The sequence below is a fragment of the Pongo abelii genome, chromosome 5 (genome assembly GCF_028885655.2).
Source record: "Pongo abelii isolate AG06213 chromosome 5, NHGRI_mPonAbe1-v2.0_pri, whole genome shotgun sequence".
NCBI lineage: Eukaryota > Metazoa > Chordata > Mammalia > Primates > Hominidae > Pongo > Pongo abelii.
Window position 1 is genome coordinate 120,591,165 of NC_071990.2, and position 14,752 is coordinate 120,605,916.

The window sequence follows — 14,752 nt, forward strand, 5'->3', positions numbered from 1 at the left end:
ATGAACCATGTCTACATTTATCTAGTTCATTTTCATAACAGATTAAATCTGCAAAGATTATCTTTAAAATTTATATTTCTGCACAAAGTTCTTCTTACTTTGTTGACCTCACAGCATACAGACAAATATTCAGGTTATCCCTTTAAACCACTTTGATGTTTCCTGACCAAGACTATATGGAGAAGTATTTTAAAATATTTACAGGAAATAAAAAATAAAACTGTGATTATGCCTAGATTTTGGAAAAACTTGTTTATTTTAATGTAATCAATCTTTAAGTGGATACATGTGTGTATATGTATGTAACTGAAGACTGATCCAGTATATTCCTAATTCAGAGTCCACACACCAATAATAGTTTTAAAAGCCAAATCCCTCTGCCATAAATTAGTGGTATAAACTTTTTTCAATGACTCAAAGAACACATATAAGTATTTTTGTATACATATTTTTTAAAAGGGTTGGGACTCTTCAACTGTCTAGAGCTCAGTAATCAAAATATGGACATAATTGAAAAAGGTTCCAATCGGGCTCCATATTTTAGAGTATCTTAAAGCATCACACAAAGTTATAGATATTATTTACGGGCCGTTTACTACTCAAAATCTTCACTGAGATCAATATCATTTCATTAATAACAAAGTTTTCATATGTTTCTGAACACAACAATCAGCATCTTTAACCAATTTGTAAATTACCTTCCTAACTCACCACTATTACTACCAACAGTTACCAAGAATCAGTACTATCTGCTGAGTACTCTGCTAAATGCTGTAACTTTAGTATTGTAACCAATTCTTGCTACAACCCTATGAAATATGTTTTATTACCATTGTTAGGGAGATGAAGAGACTGAGATTTGGAAGTTAAAAAACAACTTTACTCAAAGTCACCACATTTTTCCACAGACAAGGTGCCAGGGTTCATCTCCAAGCTAGCCTGACTCCAAAGCCCATGGCATTAACCAACACATTGCATCACCTTCCTTTAATGAGTCAGCAACAAAATCTTCCTTTACTGAATCAGATTATTGATCTTCCAACAATCAAAAGAATGTGTATATGGTAGTGTTTTCAGGATCTTTTTCTTATAAATTAATTTTGTTGAGAAGTAAAACAGATTTGAGGGTCACATGACTTGATTTATAATCCCTACAATGCCACTGATGAGTCACACACTTAAGGATGAGTCACAGCTTTTGTGACTCTTATCTGAAAATTTGGGATAATTCCTTACAGGATGCATGTAAGGAATACATGATCATGGTATATGTTTTTGCACCTTGCATACTGCTTGACAGATGGCAGGTAATCACGTTTATTAAATTTTAAATCCATATTAAAACTAATTAAATTCACATCACAGAAAAATAGAAACCAATGAGCCTCTGAAAGACTAGGTATATAAAAAATCTACAGAACACCTAGAGATTATATTTGAGTTTTATTTGGTTTTTCCATTAAATGTACTACATTTAGTAAATTCTTCATTCCTGTAAATTTCCAAAGTTACTTTATAAATTTAAAAGCTTTTGGAATATACTGAATATCAAAACAGAAAAAAAAGTTATGATGATTTGTTTCAGCTTTGTCAAAAATGATCATTTATACAATGTACAACTAGTAAAGGATCTCCTAAAGTAACTTCTGTAGTACATATTAACTTTTCCTATCTTCTTCCCTCAAGGGAAAAGCTGACACTAATTGGTTAGTTTCCTACATTTCAAAAGTTGCTGACATATTTCTCAAAATGGGTTCCTGATCCCATGGGATTTCTATGAGTTAAAGTTAGAAAAGACAAAAATGATGTGGTCAAAATGCCCTGAACGAAGCACTGGGAGGGGTTTATCCAGCAATTGTAAAGAGGAACAGTCATATTGTTAACCAATTCCACCAGCTGATCACCTCTGGAAATGATTTACCACATTAAAGCTAACTGTAAGACATTGTGTGAGTGTGTGTGTACACATGCATAGAATAGCTATAAGCTTCAATTTAAAAATCACATATAAAATCAACTTGTTAACTCAGATTTACGACTTACACAAATATTTGAAAACATCAAAAGGCTACCAGCTTTTAATTCTGTAGTATTAAGCTATTACCCAGCTGAGTGGCGATGGGGATGAAGTCATCTAATTTCTCTAGACCCAGTTCTCATGAGCTGGCAGGAAAAGGAAGTCACTTCTAAAAGTTAACTACTAACAAGGACAGAATTGATCCCCCCTCTTCACAGGCTCCTTAGGTTTCTTTTGTAGTCTTTCATTAACTTAATTAGGGTTCTACAGCCTGACATTCCACGTAGAAGTAAAATGGGCCCAAATTTCAAATGCCGTAGTGAAACCCTCACAAAAAAAGATAAACTGAAAGCAAGCCCAAGATGTTTTCTTCCTGAATACGTGTATTTGCTCCTGGTGAAAGGTAGAGCTGACACACTGTGTGAAAGGAAACAAAGGACCAAAATTTCATAATTGCAACCCATTATTTTAACCCAGAAAATATTAAATTGGGTATAAGGCATTAAAGAAATAGTATTACTTCCCCTTGACTCCATGCTTATAAGAAAAGATTCTTTGATTTGTACTTTTTTCTCAATTGGCATCAGGGCTGATTAATTAGGCCAGGTCATTTATTGAGTATCTGCTACACTATAAAAAGATTCTAAAGGACTAAAAGGGAAGTATACAGGACGCTGTCTCACTTATTATCTCATTGATAATGTATGGAAACATAAGATACTGCCTGTTTACATATTCAGTAAATGTTTATGAATATAGAAGACTAAGAAAACTAATTAAATGTTGTATACAACTCTGTTATTTCTAACAAATTAAGTTTAATGTCCTGATCTAATCAAGCACACTGAAGAAAGAAATATGTTGGAATTTCCCTAGTATGCACAGACTTCATATCTTGCATATTTATTGCTAGAACTACTCTTAGCAAATACTTCTATTTGCTGAGGTTTTAAACACATAATCTTTAAATTTTTATATTAGACACATTAACAGTCTTTGAAAATTACATGATTTTGCCAGACAGATCTCAGGAAAACTTTGGGCTTTCATTGCCCTATTTCATCGAAACCTGCAAGTTCAAGTCCCACTTATGGCCTCCTTCTATGGGATCTTACATAAAATTTCCATAGTTTGTAGGATGTGATGCCGGCCCAGCTGAATGAACCAGGGCCTGGTGCCCAACTCACAGGCAGATAGCTGAGAGCTAGCCATGAGCCTCCTAGGTGGGGCGCCCTGGTGTGTAGTTCTCACTAATGGATGGGACGAGTCAACCCAACCATCCACTCTACCTAGGGAAGTGTAACTGGGAGACATTCAGAGAGAACCTAGAGGCCAGAGAGTGATACAGAAACAGAGAAGTACAAATATACAGGAGAAAGGGCCATGAAGCAGTAGAAGCCAGGAGAAAGAAGACGAGAAAGGCAAGGAGAAAAAAGTTAAGAGGGGGCTGAGGCAGAGATGATTTTGCCACTTGGATGGTTCCCCAGTGGAACTGTGTTAGGCCTGTACAGCAGCTATAGAACTATCAACAATGCTGTGGAGTCCTGAATGTTGGTGAATCATCTTCCCTTTTCCTCTTTGCCTGCTGAGACTGTTTGCTTACTTCCCCATGTGTACTTGTAGAAAAGCTTCTCATTTACTGAGGAGTAATGCGTAAAAGCGGGTCACGGGCGAACGCATATGAGAAACTGGGTTCATATCTGAGCTCTGCAATCGTCAGTGTGACTCTAAGCGAGGCAATTAATCTCTGAGCCCACTTTCTGCACACATAAAATGTGAATAAAAACACCTCACTGGTTGTGGTGATGATTAAATAAAACAATGCATGTAAAGAGTTTAACATGTTGCCCGACACACATTAAGTGCTCAATGCATTTTAGGCATTATAATTACTTTTATTAAAAACCTAAGAATGTCTGTGATCTTTGCAATCTAAAAGAGCTTCATAATTTTTCCTAGTATAACACATAAATAGGAGGGACAAATATATGTGAAACCAGGCAAACTTACTGTACACAAGCTCTTTATCAATATATACATTTAAAAATATACACAACTATTTGGTATCCAAAAGATGGAGGAAGAAAGGAAGAGTAGAAAGGTCCTCTCCAGGTGTAAGGCAATGTGGGGTAATCTTTAGCTCTGGAGGTTCATACACTGGCTTTCATAAAATCTTAGTTGTCCCAAGGTACTGCTGTGTAGGGTGGGGGTTTGTTCGAGGGATTTGAGGTTGATCTGGGAAAAAGACAGGATCACAGAGGCAGTTAACACACAACAAGCTTTAATGAGTGGTGCTTTGTACAGGGTTGCATGGGAGGGCAGGCATCCAGAGGCTTAGGGTGAGGAGGTCACCATGCAGAAGGGCAGGAGGGCAAAGGAACTCCCAAGGGAGAGGTGTATCGGAATGAGGGCTTAGGACTAAGTGATGTCACTTTGCAGCATGGTGGTGTATCTCTATTATCAGAGGACTTTGAAGGGCAGTAGCAGCTCGGTGTCTTAAAACCACAAAGCTCTATCTTATCAATGACCAACAGATGCTAGGTAAGGTTTCACAGAATGTGTAAGGCAGGCTCTAAATAGCTAAAAATCTGCTTGTTCGGGCTATTTTTAAAATAATTAGATGTATTAAAAATTAGTTTGGTGTTGGCAGGCTCTTGAATTAACGGGTCTCAGCCTGCAGTGAGGAAATAACCTAGAGACCAACAGACAGAGGCCGTGTTTGGCTCACTTACGTAACAGTTCGCTGTTTGTCATGAAAGGGGAAGAAGCTCTGTGGTCCAGTGATACTCATGTCCCTGTTGTTCTTGGGGACACAAGGGACTGTGTCTGGTTCAGGCAAGGTCTGAGGTGGAAGAGCATTCTAACTCACTGATTGTTAAACCTGAAAGTGATGTGCCATTTCTCTTAAAATTACACTTAGGGTTGATGCTTTGAAAAATAGTGATTTTAAAAGCCTGACAGCAATTTCCATCAGACTTTGCTTAAAATTACTTGGCTGTCATATAAAAGTAACTTCTAGAACTTTCAGATAAAATATTTTTAGGGTCATTGAAATAACCTTATTTCTTTCAATCTTTGGTGGAATTGGAAAACAGAAGGGAGAGACATAGATAAAAAGCAACTTGGGGGATATTAATTCACAATTTCTCCAAACCTTCACTTATCCATTGGAAGAGAATTTCTCCATGGATCAACAAAAGATGGCAATCTAACCACCCCTTCCACTGCTTATCTAATGCTATCCCCATCACCTACATTTCCTTATGGGAATGAAGATCTGGAGGGCCAGAAGGACAACTGGGCAGCAAGAGACCTGATACTAAGGCCGGTCTATCACAGCCACATGGCAGAGCAGGTCACAGTGGATAAGCCTGAGGCCAGCTGCCTCAGGGTCTGCCCTTCTACCCCTTAGTTCTCTCAACTTTCAAAAAGAATAACCCATTTTAACAAATGCAGCACTGTGGGTTGAGGTGCTGAGATTGGGAGGTTGTGCCTGGGTGGGGGACAGGGTATATATGGGAACTCTCTATACTTTCTGCTCAATTTTGCTATGAGCCTAAAACTGCTCAGAAAACACAGCTTACTAAAAAAATAAGTATTATCTCCCTTACAGCACAGTGAGGAGATCAGCTGTGACAGGGCACCTGACTAGAAAACACTCAATGAGCCTGGCTGACCTTTATCCACTCACACCACCTCCTCAGAGTCCTCCTAGGCTTCAGGAGGTTAAACAGAGATAAGGGAGAACTTAGGAAGGAAGTTCTCCTTCCTTTGATGCTTTGACCTTTAGCTGAACTCAGAGTGGGGAGAGCAATTCCGGGAAAGGAAAGAAAAGAGGCCAATGTCACGAAGAGGTGACAGTGCAGAGCCTGATGTGACTGCCTTCACAAAGACTGCCTGCCTGGAGTCTACCACAATTACATCTAAAAGTATTTAGCACCCTCTCATGTAACAGGTATCAAGATGCCACCCAAGACAGTCTTAGGAATGATCCTTGTCCTCACATCATTCCTCAGTGAGCGAGGGCCACCTCCAGTCACCTTCTAGCTGTCATCACCCAGTACGTGAAAAAAAGCCCTCTAGCCGTGATAGTTTCCAATTTTACCCCATATCAAATTCAAACACTCATTCACATGCCTTGCTCTTTCAAATGCTGAAATAAATGTATCCCCTTCTCTCTTTCCCAAAGGCTGCCAAGGTGTTCTATTTTCAAGATTCTTTACCCCAATGTTACAATGACAATTACTACTTAGTAGCTACGGTTATGAGGATGAGAATTATAAATGGGAATAAAGTAGTATTGCCAAATTTAGGAAATGGAAATATTACACAGAACCTACTTATACTAAAAAAAAAATGTTTATCTGAAATGCAAATTTAACTGAAAGTGCTGTATTTCATCTGGCAACCCTAGGACAAAGGGATAGGACACATTCAGTCCCTGGTTCTGAGTCCACTGTCTGCTCTCTGGTTTGTGCCCCTGTTCTGTGGTAGGCTCAAAAAAGGGGTCAGAACATTTGAAGGGCCAGACAGGAACAGAAGGGAAATGTGACAAAACGAGAGTCAAGCCCCTGACTAAAGCTATTTAAAAAAAAAACAAACAAACAAACTACACTGGCTAAGGGTTAAAAAAAAAAAAGGATCTGTGAGCCACAGTTAGCCCACAGCCCAGCAGTTTGCACTGCAACCTCTACTTTACAGGCACGCGTCTAGAACTAACCACTCTGTTTTTAGGTCTGTGGGCACGTGGCTTCCCACCAGCCCTGGTTCCCATAGCTCTGTGAGGAGCTACCATTCCACTTCTAGCATAGGCTGCCCTTCAGGGCCAGCCTCCTGGACTGCTCTGGTAGCAACATATGTGCTATCTCTTTGCCACAAATTAGCAAAAGTCTTTGAGATCTGAGGTGTATAAAGCATTATGTGTAAGCTTCTCAACAATTCTTTCACTGGATGAGTAGTAGTTTCACATTTTAGAAAGTATTATTTTGTTCTACAAATCAAACTGTAGGAGCTGTCATCATCATGGGTTATGGAGGCCAAGGCTGTAAAGGAGGAAGTGAATTAACTTTGTCAAACAGCTACCACACTGTACTGTGAGGGGAATTTGATATAATTTAACACATCCAATCCTTACAACACCCTCTCTGGGGTATTATTATCCCTGTTTTACATATGAAGCTGAGGCCCAAGGTACTGTAGAGAAGAGCAAGGCTGGAAACTTTCTCACTCTGATTTTCTCCACTATACACTGAACAGAGCCCTCACTTTTTTGCTGCTTGCAAACCTCAGACAGTCATCTGAGGCCTCTGAGCCCTCCTGCTCCTCCATGCACAGAAGGCAGCTCTATCTGGGGTCTGAGAAGCTGTGGCCAGGCCTGGCACCAAAATGACACACGCTGAATCAGGCTTGGGAGTTGGCTCAACTGAAGACCCTCACAGCACCACCTTTCCTTGCCTGCCCTACATCCTTCAACTCTCACAGCCTTCCTCCTCCTCCACTTCGGCTCTTAGCTCCAGCTCTGTACCTAACTTTTCTCCTCCTGCCCTGTATGCTACTTGGGCAGACAAGATGGTGTTGCCCTATCTGACCTGGCCTGTCACTAGATTTATGGAGAACCATGAATTCCTCTCCTCATGCCAAGCTGCTGTCTACAGCTCTGATATTTTCTGAAGTTTAGTACCACCATGGGAGCTAATGTGGACCAGCTTCTCTTTCCTCTTTCTATATTACTCGACTTCTTTCTTGTTGCTATGTGTGCAGTTCATTTGTTGCCAGGTACTCGAGGTTGCCTCTTATCTACTGAGTGGAGAATATATATATGGATGGGGATTTTCTTCAGATTGAGGTGTCCTGAATTCTCCTACAGCCAATTTTAATGTACTTCTAAGTTGGCAGGAGATATATAAAGAAACAGTAATTATTTAATGCTATTGCATGAATTCTAATGTGCCACTAAGCATTAATTCCCCAGTGAAATGAAAGCGTGGTTAGCAATAGCAATTTCTTTAGAAAAAGAATGCCTGATAAAGCCAGTTTTAAAAAATGAGAATTCTAGTAATCACTACTTGTAAAGGACAGATTGTTCTGTTTCTAAGAAGTATCTCGTTCTCCTAAGGAAAAGCCTGTGTTTCTAGTTCTAGCTAAAAAAATTGGATCATATGCATTTAATGGTTCTCTTTTTTTATGGCCAAATTTTGACGTTATTTTATAAAAACTCTTGTGCTGTTACCAAATGGCAGAGGGTACAGGGGAAAAGAAAAAGAATAAAGAAATGCTTGACCAAAATGTAAGTCAATTTCTCTAAAACATTCTAAGGGATAATAATTTAGCAACTCAAAAGTCAGAGGTCAGAAAAGGGCTTATTCATAGGTGAATATCTAGTCCATTCCTTTTTGGAAGGAAGCACTATTGCTGAGAACACTTTCCTTACATAGAACCGTTTGGCATCAGCTTAGGGTCTACCATTTGTAGTTATTTCCTTATCAAAAATATCTGTCTTGTGGTTGATGACTATGGTCTCCAGGCAGAAGCTGTCACTGAGTTCAGAAGTTGTCACTTTGTGTTTAAAGGTTTAACCTCAGGGTTTTCGGTCTGTTTATTCAGCAGATTTTTAATTAACACGGAAACTTTGAATTCATTAGATTAGCCTTGCTAAGACCTCTGTGGTCAATGTGAGGCCAGCAAGTGATTCCTTGCAGGCCTGTGGTGACAGGTGATCTTCCTCACTTGGTCCCCAGGCCAAGATCTTACAGGGCTTTCCCAACATGGGAAGCATCAGCAACTACAGATCTTTAGTGATCAAGAGAAAAAGGTATTCATTTTTTGTGGTTTTTTTTTTTTTTTTTTTTTTTTTTGAGATGGAGTTTTGCTCTTGTCGTCCAGGCTGGAATGCAGTGGCGCAATCTTGGCTCACTGCAATCTCCGCCTCCCGCGTTCAAGCGATTCTCCTGCCTCAGCCTCCTGAGTAGCTGGAATTACAGGTGCCCGGCTAAGTTTTGTATCTTTAGTAGAGACGGGGTTTCGCCATGTTAGCCAGGCTGGTCTCAAACTCCTGAGCTCAGATGATCTGCCCGCCTTGGCCTCCCAAAGTGCTGGGATTACAGGAGCAAGTCACCATGCCCAGCCAAAAAAGGTATTCTTTGCTGGGATATCACAGATGCTCCCTTAATATCCTAAGGAGAGCTAAAAAAGTATTCCATAGAAAACAAATACTATTTTCATGTAATGTCTAATCTCAAAAGTTTTTTTTAAATACTTGTAATAAAAAGGTAAGCCCAAACATTCTAACTCATACATATATCATTCTACAACTTCAAATTTTCACATTTTAATTTTTGCAGTGGTGACAAAATGATTTTTAAAATTGAAATGTGCTATCTTTAAAAGATTTGTTTATAGATTTGTCAACCCTATAAAGACTAAACTTTTTCTTTTAGATTACTTTTTTAAACTTTACAAATACTATGAGGTTATCACTAGTATTACTAGTAGTTAATAAAGTTACTAATTATTTAGTGATCGATTAAAATGAATTAGCTTGAATTTCATTAAAATGAGCAAAGTCAGATATAGTTACCTTTTTAAATTACATTCTTTTATTCTTCTCCTTTTTTTTTTTTGAAACAAGCTATGCCTAGAGTCAAGCCCCATTCTTCAGTTATCAAGAGGAGAATTGCAGGGCACAAGTATTTCCCTTTTTTCCTTTGTGTGGTATGTTTTCTAAAACAGACTTTTTTTTAAACAGAAGTTTTAGATGCACAGCAAAACTGAGTGGAAAGTACAAAGTTCCTATATATCCTCTGTACCCCAAAGGCACAACCTCCTCACTATCAACATTACACACCAGAATCATACGCTTATTACAACTGATGGACCTACACTGACACATCATTATCACCCAAAGTCCATGATTTACATTAAGGCTCACTCTTAGTGTTGTATATTTCAATGGTTTTGACAATGTATAATGGCATGTATTTACCACCATAGTATCATACAGAGTATTTTCACTGCCGTGAAAATCCTTTATGTTGTGCCTATTCATCCCTAACTCTCTCCAATCCCCAGTAATTTACTGTCTGCATAGTTTTGTTTCATCCAAAATATCATATAATTGGAATCATAAAATACGTAGCCTTTTATATTGTAGCCATGTTACTTCTTTCACTTAGCAACATGCATTTAAGGTACCTCCATGCCCTTTTATTGCTTGATGGCTCATTTCTTTTTAGTGTTGAATAATATTTCTTTCTAGTGCTGAATAATATTCCATTGTCTGGATATACTGCAGTTTAATTATCCATTTACCTACTGAGGAACATCTTTGTTGCTTCCAAGTTTTGACAATTATGAATAAAGCTGTTAAAGAAGAGAGTTGCACAGTATAAGCATTTCCTTTTCAAATTAAGGCCAGCAATCACTCTTTTCTTAATTAAAGGATTATGAATTGTAATTCTGTAAGTTATTATTATTTGAAGGTAGAATTCATAAAAAATAGATTGGCCATGTCACATATTATAGGAAAATTTGTTTTTCCTAAAAAAAAAAAAAAAAAAACCTTCTGAAGTAACTGTTCTTAAAATTGTCCACTATTAATAAGTGGAATATCCACTGTCATCTAGAATCCATGATCTTGTTAAGATTCTGAAAGTAATCCTTTCATACTGCTGATAACAGTTTTACAAATTATTATCTGGGCATAACAATAAAAATGTATAAAAGGACTTTACTTATGAAACATAATACTACCAGAAATGCTGGTTCCTAAGGATAATCTTGGAGTAGCAACTAGTGATTCTATAAGACTTAAAATCCATAACTGGTGTGTCTCCAAAACATATTTTCTTATCATCATCCTTGTCACAGAAATAGCATTTACTGAACACTTACACATCAGGAAGTATGTAAAGTATTTCCCTGCTCATCCCTTACAACAACTCTGCAAGGAAGGTAGTCTCCCCAGAGTGAGTCCCATTGCACAGATGAAGAAATCAAGAGGTTAAGTAATTTTCCCAACGTCAGATCTTGGCGGTGGAGGTTGGCTATGAACTCAGATAGAGTCTGAAGCCTAACATATATTACCTTGTACACTGTCCTGAGCCAAATGTGTGACCAATGCAATCTGCGGGAAACTTGGCTTCCAAATAAAGTGTTACTCATGTGCTGTTGATATACATCTTTGTATGTTTCTGTTACCTATCTCATTATTCTGGAAAAATTTACATTATGTTTAAGAGTGAGGCTTTCAGAAACATGACATGCAAAACCAACTTCCAATCTTTCTTTTTTTGAAAACCTTGCAGATGCAGGGAAAGCATTAAATGTACTGCTATATTAAAAAAGTGAAAATATGAATATCTCTTACTTCCGGTACCCTGTAGGGAAAAAGTTACCTGACATATACGGAAACAGAACTTTGCTTTACATACATTTTAATAGCTAAAAGTTCCTTCCTTTGAAAGGTATCTGTTCACCTCTACTTGGGCATCCTACATGGGTTCTTTCATCACCATGAGTCTTGGTTTCATTGAGGGTTGTATTTCATCACCAAAAGAATACCCTAATAATTTCATTTTGTGTTACTGAAAAGAGACATATTGCTTAATATACTAGCTTGAATGTCAATAATACTCTAAACATTGCCACTAAATGGCAACATCAGATTTCTTATTAAACACATGCAGAAAAAAAGTACTGAGATATGGATTATTTTTCAAAGCTCTCTTCTATGGTTTCATCTAGACTTCTACATTACTAAGATTATCACTAAAAATGGCAAATAATTATTTTAGACTAAATGTGATACAGTACCATCTTTAAGGCAAGCATTAACATCTAATATGCCTGTATCATTACCACCCTAAAATCATACTTTCTATGGACTGAAGATCATCTGAGGTATTTTGTAAGTGATAGCAAATATTTCCTGGGCCTGCAAATGCATTACTCTAACCCTTCTGGCAGGGTTTTAAAATCTGATAGAGCCCGATTTTTTTTCTTCAAAATGGTAAAAATAATAATAATCATCATCATCATTCATTCTATTGTTGATGGATGGCAAGTGGCCAGCAATAAATATATGCCAGATTCGGCAACCTGTTAAAATAGATTGCATTACTTAATATGAGCTTTGAATGCAATGACTTCCAATTTTCTTCAGCTATTTTATGGCTTAAAAATTGGGCAAAGACCTCCATAAATTTAAGAAGTAAAAGAAATGTCAAGTTTGTCAGCAGAGGTGAAATTGTTTTATTATTCCAAAAGACTACACAAAGCTGCAAAACAATAATAAAAATATGAATATCTATTAGACCTACTGCAGATAATATAGATATATTTACCCCACAACCAAACCTCTTTTTCCTTTGCTTCTTGCTGAAACTGACAACCGTAAAAGCCTAATGTTCTTTCTCAGCCTCTTCACAGCTAGAAGTGGCTATTGGTCAAAGTTCCAGCCAATGGGACATTTGTCAAGGTCAATGGGTATCTTTGCTTTCCCTCTTCCTTCTGCCTTGAAAAAAGGTGTGGCACATGCAGATATGCTGTCGCAGTGGTTGTTCTGCTGTCATAAATGAATTAAAGCCAGGAGAACTGTGGTGGTATCTTCTTTTTTTTTTTTTTTTTTAAGAGACGGAGTCTCGCTGTGTCCCCCAGGGTGGAGTGCAGTGGCGCAATCTTGGCTCAGTGCAACCTCTGCCTCCTGGGTTCAAGTGATTCTCCTGCTTCAGCCTCCTAAGTGGCTGGGACTACAGGTGCTCACCACCACGCCTGGCTAATTTTTTGTATTTTTAGTAGAGACGAGGTTTCACTATGTTGGCCAGGCAGGTCTCAGACTCTTTACCTCGTGATCTGCCTGCCTCGGCCTCCCAAAGTGCTGGGATTACAGGCATGAGCCACCGCACCCGGCCAGTATCTTCTCTTAAGGAGGGGTCAGCCAGTTGTGTTTAAAGTTCAAACTAAAGTTTGAACTACCGCCAATCACTAAGGCATTTAGCATTTAAGTAGTTATACTTTGGTTGTTTTTTTAAAACTAGAGTCATCAGCTCAAAACTGGGCTATGTACTATTGCTCCAATTTGAGAAAACAGAAGTTTTTCTCTGCAGTATTTTCCCTATTATATGGTAGCTGAAACTACTCTAAAGGTTTGACAGTGACAACTGTGTAATAATAAACAGTATGATTTACAAAAAAAATTACAGCAGCCAAGTCCTCTGATTAAGTTTTAAAGACTAATGTGGGCTTGGGGGAAGGCACAAATGGTTAAAAACAAAACAAAAAAAGAGGTATGTGGTCGGGGTTCCGGGATTCACTCAGAAAATAGCAACATCATGGAATAATTTGAGGAGTTTTTCTCCACTTTCTTTGAAAAAAGTAAAATATTTGACCAAAATCAAATAAATTATTCAAGTAAATATTGTTATCAAAGAAGGCTATATTTCTTGGTATAAACCTCAAATATTAAGGCATCTTCTATAATACAATTTATCTGTAGTGCTAGTAAAAACTGAATTACCCCAATAATTACATACCACTCTGTTAATAACATTAAACAGCTTTAGCTTTGTGAAAAGGAGCTCTTGTTAAAAAATATTTTATAATAGTATTTGTATTAAATACTACGCTTCTAGTCAGTAAAACTGATAATACTATTTGAAATGTTTAATTTTTACCTAATTTTACAGGGTATCATAGCTGAATTACAATTTCTCTTTCTCAAATGTAAAATTTCTGACTCTCAAATATGTATACGTGAAAGAATACAACTTTCTCCCCAAAGTTTTACTGTAACTACATGAAATCTTATTTAAAATATGTCAGTATACTTGTGATCTTCTACTATCGATTTCCATATAAACTGACTCTCTCACACTGTTTTCTTTTGAATGTTTGAACAATATTAGAATTCCATATCCTTCATTTCTGGAAACAAGACTGTTGTTCCAAACAGAGAAGTATGACCTTCTACCGTTGACAGAAAATACCTTCCCGGTACTGAATATAAAATGCTGTCCTTGGCTTAAGACTCTCTAACTTGATTTAAAATATCCTTGTTTAAAATACTCCTCCAAACCAGAAGGATATTTTACCTTCTCCAGGATGCTCTGTCAGGATTTATGAAGGATCTGTCCCTCTCGCCTGCTTCCTTGGTCCTGTCTCAGAAGGTCACCTTCCCAACAACTACCTACTCACCTTTGAATTTTACTGACAAAGAACCAAGGTCCTGAAATCTAGTGGATTGACTACATGGCCTGCAATTTTTTTTTTTTTTTTTTTTTTGAGACAGGGTCTTGCTCTGTCTCCCAGGCTGGAGTACAGTGGCACAATCTCAGCTCACTGCAGCCTCAACCTCCTGGGCTCAAGCGATTCTCCTGCCTCAGCCTCCCAAGTAGGTGGGACTACAGGCACGTACCACCATGCCTCGCTAATTTTTAGTATTTTTAGTAGAGACAGGATTTTGCCATGTTGGCCAGGCTGGTCTTGAACTCCTAACCTCAAGGGATCCACCCACCTCAGCCTCCCAAAGTGCTGGGATTACAGGCATGAGCCACCGCCCCGGCCTTGCAAATGTTTACTTTGAGCAATGGTAAAAATGTTCCAGGGGCCACAGCCCTCCGTAACAGTGGCCCACTCCTGTAGAACTCACAGAGAAGGAAGCAGATCACAGCTTCCTGAGCCAGGCAGAAAGCAAATTCCCCAAGAGATTCAGTTGGGCAGCAGGGTGGAACTTGTCCTAGT

General features: G+C 38.2%; 1 protein-coding gene across 1 annotated transcript in view; it reads right to left on the reverse strand.

Annotated features, from left to right (window-relative positions):
* The window catches only part of MAN1A1 (mannosidase alpha class 1A member 1), a 183,631-nt gene that overhangs the window by 135,075 nt on the left and 33,804 nt on the right, over positions 1 to 14,752 (reverse strand). The window lies entirely within an intron of this gene.